Raw genomic sequence first — 16639 nt, 5'->3', positions numbered from 1 at the left:
GTAACAAATCCCTTCCAAACGTTTCAAATGCACCCTCCAGAAGCTCCATGGTATGTTATCATCTTGAAAATTCTTATTTATACATTTTTATTTTTACAGTTTGCACACAAAAGGACAGACACTTTCAAAGTGAAACATTGTTATGGAATCTGAATATACACCCCCTCCCCACCAATGCCCAGGGACTCTCAAAAGAAGAAAAACCTGCATTATTCTGTATGGCACCACAGAATAAGACAACATTGAAAAATATGCAGTAGAATGCAAAAGTTTGTGCACTCCAAAAGGATATTAGGTCAAAACAGATATTACAATGAAGATCAAAGTAAATGGACGCTGTCAAACATGACACCTTTCTTTAAAATGAAGCAAGACTATTTTTTATTTTAATGGTTGACAATTAAAAAAAAAAGGAAAAAGGCCCCGTGCAAAAGATTTGGAACCCTTTCGGTTCTTGTTTTGGAAGTTTGCAACTTAACCAGTTTGCAAATGTCTCCTGTAGCCAGTTAAGGATATTTCAATACTTTCATTTGGGGATTTTTGTTCACTTTGCCTACTTGCAGAACAGTTCTTGTTTGGAAATATTCTTGTCATCCTTGCATGTATGACATCTTTGCGATCTGGAGCTCCCAGCTTCCACACAACCCCAAAGCATAAAGGATCCACCCCATGCTCGACAGTTGGCAAAGTGCTCTTTTTGACAAATACTTGATTATTGATGTTCTTGGGTTGTGGCCCAAAGGTTCCCTTTTGTTTTTTCAGACCCCAAGGCACATTGTTCCAAAAGGCTTCTGGCTTCTCAAGGTTCTCTTTGGCGTACTTTAGATACTTGATTTTGTATTGCGGTTGTAGAAAGGCTTCCTTCTGGCAACTCTGCCATCAAGGTCTTTGTTGGTTAAAGTGCATTGTATTATGTGGTTGTCCTATGAACAACTACACCTGTGTCCAGTGCTGTGTTTTACAGCTTTTTTCAGTGATGTGTGGTTTCTTCTGAGCATATCTCACCAGGCCAGTTTATCTGGAATCTCTCCTCGTCTTCCAGACCTCAATTTCTGATGTTTCGGACAAAATAGATTCATTCAAACATTGAGTTTTATTGTAGCCTTCTTGTTGGTGGAAGTAAACTATCTTCATTTGACATCCTAGGACATGAGAGAATGTAGCATACTGTAGCATAATGTACTGTAGCAATGGAGCATAATGTAGCATACTGTATGTAGCATACTATACTGCATACTGTGTCACTGTTCAGGGTTGTTCGGTGATGCCGTATTGCTGCACCGTACTGTTGTATACTGTGCTGTATTATCCCACAAATCTCTCTTCATTCACATGCCACTTTAATGCACATACCTGTATATACATAATTGCCTATCCCATATACATATCTATTCCATTTTATTTTATTCTGTTTTATTTTATTTTAGTCTATATATTTTTATTTTATTCTATAAGTATTCGACTTACTGTATTACATTTAAGGAATCAGTTAGTTGGTCTAGTAGAAAGAAATTTTCCCAGGACATATTGTGTGTTATCACCGGGTGTGTTGCATTACATTTCAATGCATATATGTATGAAAGTATTTATATGTATGTGACAAATAAACATGTTGAATCTTGAATCTTGAATCTTGAAGCCCATGGTTGGGAACTCCAGAGAGAACCGCACCACAGTATGATAGGAGAAGGCAAGGAGTGACCTCAGAGTAAATAGTTGAACACTGGAATCACATTCATCTGATGCTGAAGCTCTAAGAAGTACAATTAAGTGTTGGCACTAGTAATCATCTTTTAAAAAAAGTAACCATGAATGATACAGAAGGGTTCCCAAACTTTTGCACAGGGTCTTTTTCCTTTGTTTTCTGTGTAGAAACTTTAAGAACATGAAATGGATGTAGGTACCTTTTGCAAACCCTCTCTTTTTGAGCCAACTTGAGTTGGCAATATTTTGGCATCCGTCTGCTTAAAAGGCAACACATTTACAGATGTGACTTTTTCCATTGTTCTTTTAAATGGAGGCAGGCTGCACTAGTGTAGCCATTTTTGTCTTTACCCAGACTGTCAGGTGCCTCTTGCTCCTGCACTCAGGTTGAGTCACTTGTTCATTTGATGAATGCATAATATCGGTTCAGTGCGGTACCTGTTGGTACTGCTGGTAAGTAGTACCGTCCTGTTTTTTTATTCTGTATTGACTTGGTACCAAAACATCCCTTCTTGTGACACCCATATATTACGTGCAAGTTCTCATCAGTAAATCATTAAACAGTCCTGTGCCAACTGAGACGCAGAGGGAGGTGTCATATAAAAAACAGAAAATATTAAATGCTTCTAGAAACTCATTATTAGCCAGAACTTTCTACCACGAAAACAATGAAACAAAAACCTATGGTGTGTGGTTTGTCCTCCTGAGTAAGCGGTTAATCATTTTGAAGGTGTGTGTTGACTTCCATTTTTTAATCCAAACAGATTGAAAAATATCTACCTGATTCATATTAATGTCCGCCATTGAATTTATAATACCACACTTCTGCTGTAAATTTTTTCATGTGGTCTGTTTGCGTTTGGCTTGTGGTGCCACTGCTACAAGAGGTTAAGGTCTAACCAAGCAGCTCTGCGCACAATAAAGTGCAAGGCTCATCCCTGCATCAGCTAATCAGAGTGGCAAAAATACTATTATATATTACTGTAATATATCACTGAAAAATCAAAAAAAGGAAAACAACCCTTATTTCTACCCTGGGCGCATACACTTGTTTCGAATTTTAGGGAAACTAGATTAACACAATTAACAGATTTGAAACACTGGCACAATTTACCTTTGACATGGAAACGATTTTAGATATTAAAAATATTTTATAAAAACTGTTTTCACTCTGACAGATTTGGGGGGGCAACACCCTAGCACCCCCCATTGACCAGCCACCATTGGCCTCATGGTTACGGGAGCAGGGACTGCGCTCAGATGCCTCCACACAAGATCAGCTGTATTTCCTGTGGCACGCACTCCAGAAGAGGGAGCGTTGTCTGGTCGCTGTAACAAACGACCTGGATACTCAGCGTTCAGTACACGCCAATGAGATAGCAGAAGTAAGCAAGTCCTTGGCACAAATCCATGCCTTTACAGAGGAGAAAAATATTTTGGCCAATGCAATACAAGAAGAGAATGACAAGTTGAGAGGACAGCTGCATCAGCTAATATCTTTGCAAGATACCCAGAGAAAGGAGGTGGTTGAAATGCTGTGCCAGCATGGATTAACGGACATGATTCACAGGAGTGCTACAGAACAAGTGGCCTACCTCCTTGTAGAGAGGACTTCCCTGCTGGAGAAGACAGATGGCTCTGAAGGATCTAGAGGACATAGAATCTTTACACAAGTCCACCAACTGGAGGTCGATGCCCAGGGATGGAAAGAGAATACAGACGGAATAGAGGCCAGGCTGCTGTTTGGCCAGGCAGTCAGTATTGAGGGTGCCCGTCAGCAGCGGGAAGAGGGTTTGTGCCGACTAGCCAAGGCCCACATTGAAATCCGGCGGCTGACTGATGAGTTGGAGTCTGCTCACTTGATGCAGAGAACTCATGAGTGTAAACTGCGGGAAACTCAACAAGAGGTTGAACAGCTCAGGCAGGAAGTAGATCAAGTGAAGAATTGTGAAATTGTTGAGCTGCGCAAGGTGCTCAATAATCGCCTAGACCAGGAGATGAGAGCCCTTAGAGTGAGGGTGCATTCCCTTGATGCTGAGAAGAGCTCCATGCAAGAGAGGGTGGTATCTCTGCAGGACGAAGTGGATAAGCTGGAGTCTGCACTCCAACTGCAGAAGCAAGATGGTAAACAGCAGCTCCTAACTCTACAGGCGCAGGCAGACCAGGCCCATGAGATGGCTAAATGTCATGCATCTGAGTTGGCCCAGAACAACCAGACCTGCAGGATTTTAAATGAGAAGATAATTGCTCAGACAGAGTGCCTTGCAAATATGGAGAAAGCAGAGGTCACACTGCAGAAGGAGGTGCAGAGACTGGAGTCTGCCCTCCAAGAGCAGAGAGAACAGACTAAAAATCAGCTCCTTACTCTACAGATCCAGACTGGCCAGGCCCAAGAGCTGGCTGAATCTCCTACGTCTGAGCTGGTCCAGAGGAACCACACATGCAGGATCTTAAACAAGGAGCTTATTACTAAGGTAGACTGCCTTGCAAAGAAGGAGCAATTAGTGGGATCACTGGAGAAGGAGGTGGACAGACTGAGGTCTGCCCTCCAGCTGCAGCAGCAACAGGCTAAACAGCAGCTCCTAACTCCGCAGGCCAAGGAGGACCAGGCCAATGAGATGGCAAATTGTCATGCATCTGAGTTGGTGGAGAGCAATCAGAAGTGCAGGCTTTTAGAGGAGAAGATAATTACTCAGACAGACTGCCTTACAGAAATAGAAAAGACAGAGGTAACATTGCAGAAGGAGGTGCACAGACTGGAGTCTGCCCTCCGGGAGCAGCAGGATCATACTAAAAATAAACTCCTTACTCTACAGACCCAGGCAGACCAGGCCAACAAGCTGGCTGAATCTCCTACGTCTGAGTTGGCTCAGAGGAACCAGACATGCAGGATATTAAACATGGAGCTCATTGCTCTGGAAGACCGCTTTGCAAAAAAAGAGCAAACTGTGACATCACTGAAGAAGGAGATGGACAGACTGGAGTATGTACTCCAAGAGAAGCAGGAACAGGCTAAACAGCAGCTCCTAACTCTGCAGGCTCAGGCAGACCAGGCCAATGAGATGGCTAAATCCTATGCATCGAAGTTGTCCCAGAGCAACCAGCAGTTTAGGATTTTAAATGAGAAGATACTTTCTCAGACAAACTGCCTCACTGAGATAGAGAGAACAGAGGCACGACTGCAGAATGAGGTGCACAGTCTGGAGTCTGCCCTCCAGGAGCAGAAGGAACATACTAAAAATCAACTCCTTACTTTACAGACCCAGGTGGACCATGCTAACAGGCTGGCTGAATCTCCTATGTCTGAGTTGGCCCAGAGGAGCCAGACATGCATAATATTAAACATGGAGCTTTTGGCTCAGGTAGCCTCTCTTGCAAAGAAGGGGCAAACAGTGACATCACTGCAGAAGGATGTGGACAGGCTGGAGTCTGCACTCCAAGAGCAGCAGGAACAGGCTCAACAGCAGCTCATAACTCTGCAGGCACAGGCAGACCATGCCACAAATATGGCTAAATCTCATGCATCTGAGTTGTTCCAAAGCAACCAGAATTGCAGAATTTTAAACGAGAAGATAATTTCTCAGGCAAACTGTCTTACAGAGATGGAGAAAGCAGAGATTACAGTGCAGAATGAGGTGCTCAGACTGGAGTCTGCCCTCCAAGAGCAGCAAGAAGATACAAAAAATAAACTCCAAACACTGCAGAACCAGGGTGAGTTGGCCAACAAGCTGGCTGAATCTTCTAAGTCTGAGTTGGCCCAGAGCAACCACAAATGCAAGATTTTAAACAAGGACCTTATAAGTCACATAGACCGCCTGGCAAATAAAGAGCAAACAGTGAAAACATGGCGGAAGGAGGTGGACCTACTGGAGTCTGCACTCCAGCTGCAGCAGCAACAGGCTAAACAGCAACTACTATCTCTGCAGGAAGAGGCAGACAAGGGCAATGAGCTGGCTAAATCTAATGCATCTGAGTTGGCCCAGAACAACCAGAAGTGTAGGATTTTAAAAGAGAAGATAATTGCTCAGACAGACTGCCTTGCAGAGATGGAAAACGCAGAGGTTACACTGCAGAAAGAGATGCACAGATTGGAGTCTGCCCTCCAAGAGCAGCTAGAACAGACTAAAGATCAACTCTTTTCTCTTCAAACCCAGGCTGACTTGGCGAACAAGCTGGCTCAATCTCCTTCGCCTGAGTTGGCCCAGAGTAACCAGACATGCATCATTTTAAACAAGGAGCTTATTACTCAGATAGATTGCCTTGCAAATAAGGAGCAAATTTTAGAAACATTGCAGGACAAGGTGGAAAGACTAGAGTCTGCCCTCCAGCTGCAGCAGAAACAGGCTAAAGAGCAACTCCTAACTCTGCAGGCACAGGTAGACCAGTCCAACGAGATGGTCAAATCTCATGCATCTGAGTTGGCCCAGAACAAACAGAAGTGTAGGATTTTAAAGGAGAAAGTAATTGCACAGAGAGAGTGCCTCACAGAGATGGAGAAAGCAGAGGTAACACTACAAAAGGAGGTGCACAGACTGGAGTCTGAGCTCCAAGATCAGCAGGAACGTGCCAAATATCAACTCATTACTCTGCAGACCCAGGTGGACCAGGCCAACAAGCTGGCTGAATCTCCTATGTCTGAGTTGTCCCAGACCAACCAGACATGCAGGATTTTAAACAAGGAGCTTAGTGCTCATATAGACTGCCTTGCAAAGAAAGAGCAAATAGTAGCATCACTGCAGAAGGAGGCGGACAGACTGGAGTCTGCCCTCCAGCTGCAGCAGCAACAGGCTAAACAGCAGCTCCTAACTCTGCAGGCCCAGGTAGACCAGTCCAACGAGATGGCCAAATCTCATGCATCTGAGTTGGCCCAGAACAACCAGAAGTGCAGGATATTAAAGGAGAAGATAAATGCCCAGACAGACTGCCTTGTAGAGATGGAGAAAGCAGAGGTAAAACTGCAAAAAGAGACGCACAGATTGGAGTCTGCCCTCCAAGAGCAACAAGAACAGACGAAAGATCAACTACTTTCTCTGCAAACCCAGGCTGACTTGGCGAACAAGCTGGCTCAATCTCCTTCCCCTGAGTTGGCCCAGAGTAACCAGACATGCAGAATTTTAAACAAGGAGCTGATTACTCAGATAGACTATCTTGCAAAGAAGGAGCAAATGGTAGAAACATTGCAGGGCGAGGTGGGAAGACTAGAGTCCGCCCTCCAGCTGCAGCAGGAACAGGCTAAACAGCAACTTCTAACTCTGCAGGACCAGGTAGACCAAGCCAATCAGATGGCTAAGTCTCATGCATCTGAGTTGGCCCAGAACAAACAGAAGTGTAGGATTTTAAAGGAGAAAGTAATTGCACAGAGAGAGTGCCTCACAGAGATGGAAAAAGCAGAGGTAACATTGCAGAAGGAGGTGCACAAACTGGAGTCTGGCCTCCAAGATCATCAGGAACATGCCAAATATCAACTCCTTACTCTGCAGACTCAGGTGGACCAGGCCAACAAGCTGGCTGAATCTCCTACGTCTGAATTGTCCCAGACCAACCAGACATGCAGGATTTTAAACAAGGAGCTTAGTGCTCAGATAGACTGCCTTGCAAAGAAGGAGCAAATTGTAGCATCACTGCAGAAGGAGGTGGACAGACTGGAGTCTGCCCTCCAGCTGCAGCAGCAACAGGTTAAACAGCAGCTCCTAACTCTGCAGGCACAGGTAGACCAGTCCAACGAGATGGCCAAGTCTCATGCATCTGAGTTGGCCCAGAGCAAACAGAAGTGCAGGATTCTAAAGGTGAAGATAATTGCTCAGAGAGAGTGCCTCACAGAGATTGAGAAAGCAGAGCTAACACTGCAGAATGAGGTACAGAGACTGGAGTCTGCCCTCCAAGAGCAACAGGAACAAGCTAAAAATCAACTCCTTACCTTGCAGAATCAGGCTTGCCAGGCCAACAGGCTGGCTCAATCTCCTACATCTGAGTTGGCCCAGAGCAACCAGACATGCAGAATTTTAAATGAGGAGCTTATTGCTCAGATAGACTTCCTTGGTAGAAAGGAACAAATGGTGGCAACACTGCAGAAGGAGATGAACAGACTAGAGTCAGCCCTCCAGCTGCAGCAACAACAGGCTAGACAGCAGGTCCTAACTCTGCAGGCACAGGCAGAACACGCCAATGAGTTGGCTGAATCTCATGCATCTGATTTGGTTAAGAGCAACCAGAAGTGCAGGTCTTTAAAGGAAAAGATAACTGTTAGGCCAGACTGCCTCACAGAAATGGAGAAAGCACAGGAAACAATACAGAAGGACGTGCACAGACTGGAGTCTGCCCTTCAAGAGCAGCAGGAACAGAGTAATCAGCCGCAGGCGGAGGCTGGGTTGACTAAAAAACTCAACAGTGAAATCTGTGAAATCCTCACAAACCTTGACAAAGAGAAGAACAAGTGCCACGAGTTGAAAGAAAAACATCATGCTAAAATAACCCGAGCCCAACAGAAACTTTGTGCTGAAACCAGATGGCGTGATGAGAAGATTGACCGCCTTCAGAGAGAGCTTTCCTTATCAGTCTATTCACGTCTGAAGGAGAAAGAGCATACCAGCATTGTAACTGCTGTAAATGACCAATTGTTGGCTGAAAAGAGGGAGTTGCTGGAACAACTCGTGAAGGAAGAGCAAATGAAAAAAGACAGTATTTCTGCAGCTTTGTTGTCAAAGAGCAGAGTTGATTTTCTTGAACTGGAAAACAAGAGGCTGGGAGACAAAACACTTGAGATGTCCAATCAGCTTGCTACAGTACAGCGTGTTTTACGAAATATCCAACATCCAGGGAAAATGTGCAACCAGCATAATGTTTTGCTTAAAACAAGCACTCTGCAAATGTTAAGTTCAAAGAGCTCTGAGAGCAGGGAGCTTGAGCAGACGGAAAGCACTTTGTCGCCTCTTTTCACTCTGACCGTGCCTTTGTCAGGGACTGCAGAGATGGGCTACGTGAACTTGACCACTGAAATGTCCCCCTCAGAACACCATCACACAATAAAACACTTCAATTGTTAATAAATATATGTATATACCAAAAAAGGACAGCATTTTGAAATGACACCAGACCACAACAAATAAACAACATATTTCCTTCTATTTGTCAGTTCAACATAAACGGCTATAGAAACAAAGCTAGCATCACAGTAAAAGTACAAGCTGACACCAGCTCAATAAACTCCAGCGACCGAAAACATGGCGAGGGAATGCTGAAAAGGCTCATATCGATATATGTTCTGGGTCATGCTGTAATTGAGGATACTCTCTGCAGACCTGAAGATAACGTGTACAGCATTGCCTTATTCGTCTCCACGCTGTTTGAGATTTCTAACCCTCCCAACTGCAAGCATTAAGATGAGAGCGGTAACATGGACACCAGTGCTGGAAGGTTTGTTCTGTACCAATTTATACAGGCCACCCTTGTGCACATTTACGAGTTACTCCAGCTCACAGAGGAACAAAGTCATCTCATGGTGGAGCACCCACATGAGACCAGATCAGACCGTTTTCACTTTCTAGACAACAGGCTAATTTTGCATTGCAAGACAGATTACGCCTTCAATGGTCAGTAATGCTCAGTACAAGGATGCGTGCAACATAGAGCTCTGACATCCCTGGAAGGCAAGAATAAGTGTTGTCTAGGCTCAGTATGCGCTGTGATAATTCAACTAACTTTCCTGAAATGTAATGTCCATTTGGACTGGACAGACATCTGAAATAACGCAACAAGCCAAAGACTGAGGCTGGGGAGAAAAGTGTTCTTTCTTGGCCAGCCATTCCCATGAAGAGCCAACAGTATACCCATCTTGTCTTCATGGTCAAATACTGTCTGTTTAGATTTCAAGAGAATCTTCTCCACTTTAGAGGTAGTGAGGTTGTTGAATTCAGTTTGAAGGAGTCTTTCCTTATTTAAAGCTTGGAAGAAGATGTGTTATCTAACTCAGTATGCAATGTGGTAATTCAGATAACTGTCCTGAAATGTTATGTCCATTTGGACTGGACAGTGATTTGAAATAACAATACTGTGATATTGGGAATTGGTCACTGACGATATATTATTATTATCTAAGAAAGGAAATCTATCATAAATGAAGTATGGTAGACTTGAGAGAAAAAGGAAAATTGCTTGGTTGTGGGATGCTTTCTCCTCCATAGGTCAGATAAGTTTCATGATTGTACATAAGAGTTTATAACTTCTGTGATTTAAATGAGGAACTATCTGGTTTAAAATCTCCATTTAAAATGTAATTGATAATTTTAATGCATTTTTTACTTTTTTTATTTGCATATTCTTGTCCTTGTATTTTTAATTGATTTTGTACTTTTAATGCTTTTATTATTCTACTATGTCTTTATATTACACGGGAGACTCTGATAGCATTATTGAACCTGCATTAATTAAAGCTGTTTGAGCACTGGAATATGTGTGATCTATTGAAAAGGGCCGCAAACTATTGTGAGGATTATTTTGAGAATTATTTAAGAATTGGATAGAATAATTTAAGACTGATAATTTGAAACCAATAATTCAGGAGAAATAATGACTGGAAATGATAAAATACTGAGGACTTAACCTTCAATGTCATGTCAAACATGAATGCCTTCAATTAATGTAAAGCCCATTGAGTTGCATGTTGCATATGAGAGGTTCTATACAAGAAAAGGTTATTATGATTATGATTATGATTATGATTATGATTATTATTATTATTATTATTTTTTTAAATTATTATAATAAGGGGTCCAGTCCACAGGGCTATTGATATCTATCTGGAAAAATTGTCTGAATTTAGAAATCGAAAACTATTTCAAACAGAAGAACAGCAGAGGCTACGAACACGCTAACGTCTCGTTTGAACCAGTATGTCAAAAAATACCCCATGGTTGAAGTTTCATCCAAATCGATACACATTCAGAGCAGATATTAGTGAAAGACGGAACAACTTTGACCACAAGTACGTATTTATCTGGTCGCGCTTGACTGACATGCCACTATTCGTAAACAAAATTAACCAGATGAGATTTACCTGCAGTGCCCAATTGCTGCTCCAGTTTTCCTGGACCTAATAAACTCTTTTCGATACATGTTGTCATCTGACGTTTCTATGTTTCTTTTACTATGTACATGTTGTTGTTTGGTTCTATGTTTATTCGTCTCACCCATGGTGATTCTCCCCCTCTTGGAGTCGTGATTAGTTGTTTAAAGACCAAAACAAGGTAAGATTGTTCTTCAAAGAGGGGGATTGGTGGCAGTTGTGAAAAATCAATGGAAAAAAATAATAAATCTAATGCCAAATTAATGTTAAAGTTCCATAAATGTTGTCAGCATTACAATATAGACAAGTAATCTATGTAACTGTATTTTCCAATTGTAGATTCCTAACAGAAAAAATACAATGGAGTACTTATTAAAGCGGCATGTACACAATAACATGTGTTTATTATTATTGTAATGTAAAGTAATTACAAAGTTTGTTTTTGTTATTGTTCCAGATGCTGAAAAAATAGCCGAAAGTCGGCATTGGCGTATTTGAGAATACATAACAAGTGGTATAAGGATGTGGAATTTAACAATGAATGGAATAATCCTCTGTGCTGGACAAAGAGGCGTGGTGGACAAACAGAACGGTTCCTTTTCCCGCGGCCACCAAGCTGCCTTGAACAGAAACTGTACCTTTATCATGACCCAAAACCCTGATAGATACCGAACTGTGGGTCCACTGTACCGTTGAATCCCTAGTGCACACAGAGTGATTTCCTTCCACAGAGACACTGTGAGGCAGGACTCTGTGGAGTACAGGGAGTACACAGCATGTGTATCGGCTTGTAGGTGTAATTCTGCGTGTCACCAGGACTCGGAAAACCTGCGTCATTATGTGAGTTGGTGCTGTGTTCAATGGAAACTCTGAAAATTTAACTTGTTTTAGATGTAATGCTGATGTAAAGAGGAGTGACAGCACTATCTGATGCTATATTCCATGGGAACTTCAAAATTTGTAATTGGTGTCGATAATGGACCCCCTGTATTGCAGCCTGCATCTGTATTTATAATCATCAAGAATTTATCTGCTAAATTAGCAAGTTTAGTATGTATAATTGTGGCAGTTTCGCCTACCAGACGCCACCCAAGTGACGTTTTCAGGGCCCTCCGGCACAGAGACACAGAAGACAGGGGGGTTGTAAACACAGTTTATTGTAGAGAGTTAGCAAGTTGGAATTAGCCCAGGAGCAGATAGATGTCATGACACGGACTCCTATCCTGAGTGAGTGTGGGGATGGGGGTTTAACCTGTTGCTCGTTAAACCAACCAGCAAGCAACAGGTGTACAGCCACTCTAACCTGGGTCCCTAATTACCTAGATCCAGGTCAGGTGCCGCTACTCAAACTACGCCACAGTGAGTTTGTTGTGGTTATATGTGTGTATTGGTTAATAATTACCGCTATTGTACATGCTACATGTGTGTAGCTTGGAGTGGGGGGAACTTGATGTTTTAACTATAATCTTGCTGTGTGGTGGATCCTGGGCGGCGGTAGTCAAACACACATACACACTCACATGTCATCAGCAAAGTGTATGCAGTTGGAATCTCTTCCAGAAACCTCTCTCCATACGCATCAACAGTCTAGCCGATCACTTTCTCCTATCTATATCCGTGACTTTAAACAGTCCTTTTCTCATCCACTTTTCCGTGTCGTTCTATTTCCCTCACAATTCAATATCTCCGTCGTCTTAAGACCAACAGCACTCAAACAACATTTATTTCAGCAACAATGCTGCAACACAAAACACAGTGCACACAAGGAGGAAACACACAACTACCAAAGTCTTACCACGTCCCAGACAGTTAACACTAATACAGATTTTCAAAAATGGCTCTGCTCACCTTAGTTCCTATGGGCCCTGTTGACTGGTCGAGTCGTGGGACAGATGACGGTCCGTGGTTTAGACCATACAACAAACCTTCAAACTCTCACAGATTCAGTTTACACATGAAACACAGCAATGAATGACACAACACTTAATCTCAAATCTTGACGGGTGGTGTATTTACCGTAAAGTGCTTCGTCCAGTGACTTGGTTAATTGTTATTTAAGGATTTGTACCTGCAATCTTCTGATCCAAAGTCTTACGTGTCATGCCGGCTCTCCACCTAATATAGGGTCTTGGTGACTAAGCGGGTAGGCATATGTCTATACAAGCTCCTCCAGTACACTGATCCAAGTGCAATTTAGTGGTGGACACTACACCGCGTTGCAAATTAATATGCAAATTGGATTTAAGTGTCATAAACATTTAATTTTTTGTTTTTTGATTAAATTCATGGATGGTATTGTGTCTCAGGGCACCTTGGATCACTGAAATCAATCTCAGACACCTGTGATAATTAGTTTGCCAGGTGAGCCCAATTAAAGGAAAAGGGTTAGGGTTACTTAAGAAGGACGTTCCACATTATTAAGCAGGCCACAGGGTTCAAGCAATATGGAAAGAAAAAGGATCTCTCTGCTGCCAAAAAGCCTCAAATAGTGCAATGCCTTGGACAAGTTATGAAAACATTAGATATTTCACGAAAACTTAAGCGTGATCATTGTACTGTGAAGAGATTTGTGGCTGATTCAGAGCACAGACAGGTTTGTGCAGATAAAGGCATAATGAGGAAGGTTTCTGCCAGACAAATTCATCGGATTAAGAGAGCAGCTGCTAAAATCCCAATACAAAGCAGCAAACAGGTATTTGAAGCTGCTGGTGCCTGTAGAGCCCCGCAAACCTCAAGGTGTAGGATCCTCCAGAGGCTTGCAGTTGTGCATAAACCTACTATTTGGCCCCCCCCTAACCAATGCTCACAAGCAGAAACGGCTGCAGTGGGCCCAGAAATACATGAAGACTAATTTTCAAACAGCCTTGTTGACTGTTGAGTGCCGTGCAACCCTGGATGGTGGAGATGGATGAAGTAGTGGATGGATGGTGGATGGCCACCATGTCCCAACAAGGCTGCGACGCCAACAAGGAGGCGGCGAAGTCATGTTTTGGGCCAGAATCATGGGGAGAGAGCTGGTAGGCCCCTTTAGGGTCCCTGAAGGTGTGAAAATGACCTTAGCAGAGTATATAGAGTTTCTGACTGACCACTTTCTTCCATGGTACAAAAAGAAGAACCGTGCCTTCCGCAGCAAAATTATCTTCATGCATGACAATGCAACATCTCATGCTGCAAAGAATACCTCTGTGTCATTGGCTGCTATGGGCATAAAAGGAGAGAAACTCATGGTGTGGCCCCCATCCTCCCCTGACCTCAACCCTATTGAGAACCTTTGGAGCATCCTCAAGCAAAATATCTATGAGGGTGGGAGGCAGTTTGCATCAAAACAGCAGCTCTGGGAGGCTGTTCTGACTTCCTGCAAAGAAATTCAAGCAGAAACTCTCCAAAAACTCACAAGTTCAATGGATGCAGGAACTGTGAAGGTGATATCAAAGAAAGTCCTATGTTAACATGTAACTTGGCCTGTTAAGATGCTTTTGATTGAAATAGCTTTTGATTTCAGTAATTCAATTTCAACAAATGACCATTTTCAGTTCTTTACAACCTATAAAATGTTTTGAAACTCTGTTGTGTATAATAATTTGGAACAGTGCATTTGGAGTTTTTTATTTTTGAAAAAAATTGCTGTTATCATTGGGAGGTTTGGTCAATAAAATTCGATTTATACCCTAACTGCTGATGACTTGAAAATTATACTGACTGTAATTTGCATCGGATATTTAGGAAAATCTGAGAAAAATATCATTTGCTTAATAATTTGGAGCGCAGTGTAAAAGCACATGCATGGCTATTTAGTGTTGGGGTTTTGAGAACTGCTCATTTCAAGTGCTGTGTGATACAGTAAATTTAATTTCTGTGTTTTGTGTGTAAACTGAATCTGTGCAAGTGTGAAGGTTTTTTGTATGGTTTAAACGGTGAAAAGGCTTTTGAAAAGTGTGCTGTGACGGCATCCCTGCTGTGGGACATAGCAATTGATAGGAAGTGAACAGGGCTGTGTGTGGAGACAAAGTAAAAAAAAACAAGGAAGTACGTTGGTGTGATGCTGCGCTTTGCTGATGACATGTGACTGTGTGTGACTAACCACTGCCCAGGATCCACAGCTCAACAACCACACAGCAAGATTACAATTAAACATGGAGTTCCAGCCATTCCAAACTATACACAGTTAGCATAGACAATAGCGCTCATTATTAACCGATACCCACATGCTTGCTGAAGGAGCACACAAATGGATTGGAGCGTTCGAGCAATTCACTGCAGGGCAGACGCTAGCCCTTGGGTCGACATAAGGGGCCATGCTCACTCCACTGATGGGCCTCACAAAGATGAGAGGGATAGCCACCAAAGCAGGTCTGGGTGTCATCACCACTACACCTCAACACGACCCATTGCCGTTCGGCCAGCATCGCAATTCGTTTTGGGAAGCACTGAGAGAGGCCTATCTGAGTACCCCACCAGCCAAGAGAATCCATCATCTGCTAGAACTGCGGAGAACAAGGCCTTGTCTTTGTCCATGTCCTTCCAATGTCCCATACCACCAGAATACAGCTGCCCAGGGAACGACAGGCTAATGCTTGAGAAAGAACCAATGCTTCAAGTCTATGTCATGGGCACACCTTACCTCTTCATGGTTGACACCGGAGCCACCTACACCTGCATTGGCCAACCAAGGAGTCAACTCCCTCTCACTGGATGACACATGACAACATTAGGTAGTGCATCACGGTCTGTAGGGACATGTGAGGTCATGCCGGCAGAGGTCACCAGAGCAGGGGAGGGGGAGTCCCAGATGGGAACTTCTCTGGACCCCCCAGACCATCCCATGGAGGATTTTCCTCTGGAACAGTCGTGGCACAGTACACTTCGTTGGGCCTTTGAGAGGTTAGATAAAAAAATGTGTTGCAGGCGTGAAGGCACTTTGTTTATGTCAAGCACATTGCGCAACCTGTATGGGTTACTGTCCGTCCGTTCAATTCAGACCAGCGTTTACCACCTGCAGACTGACGGTCTGGTCGAGCGCTTCAACCAAACGTTGAAAAACATGATGTGGAAGTTCTTCCACGAAGAGAGCTGGAATTGGGAATCATGGCTGAACCCCCTGTTGATCGCGGTGGAGGAGGTTCCCCAGTCCTCTACAGGGTTTTCCCCCGTTGAGACTGTTTGGCAGGAGACCTCGTGGGGTGCTGGAACTGATTAAAGAAAACTGGGAGGAATGTCCTACCACCAGTAAACACACGGTCCAGTAAGTCTGGACCTGAGTGCAAAGCTACATGCATTAGGGCAGGAGTCCCAGGAGAACTTGCTCCAGGACCAGGAAAGTCAGCGCCACCTGTACGACAAGAGGGCTGGCAACATCTCATGGACCACATTTTGCATCCGCACGGAGCATATGCCGCTGCATACGTAGACAATGTGATTATTCACAGCAATACCTGGGAGCGGCACCTGCAGCATGTGGGCATGGTTCTATCGTCCATGAGGCATGCGGTGCTCACCGCCAACCTAAAGAAATGCGCGGATGGGCAGAGGGAGGTACTAACCTGGCATCTGAGGTACCACTTGGGTGGGGGACAGCTCCGACCCCAAGTGGCAGTTTTTGGGGCTGGCCGGGTACTATAAGAGGTTTGTGCCGGAATCTTTGGCACTGTCCAGCCCCTTGACCGACCTTACTCGAAAGGGTGCCTGGTCCAGTGGTCAGGGCTGTGGCGGCAGGCGTTTGTCAGAATAAAACCAGCTCTCTGTGGGGAGCCTGTACTGCATCCCCCTAACCTTGCTCTTTCTTCCTGTATGCAGACGACACATCGGATAAGGGGCTTGGGGCCGTCCTGTTCCAGGAGGTCGAGGGCAGAGCGGGGGACAAGGGACAGCATCGTA

The sequence above is a fragment of the Zeus faber genome, assembly GCF_960531495.2.
Source record: "Zeus faber genome assembly, chromosome: 5".
Classification (NCBI taxonomy): domain Eukaryota; kingdom Metazoa; phylum Chordata; class Actinopteri; order Zeiformes; family Zeidae; genus Zeus; species Zeus faber.
This window is presented reverse-complemented; position numbering follows the sequence as displayed.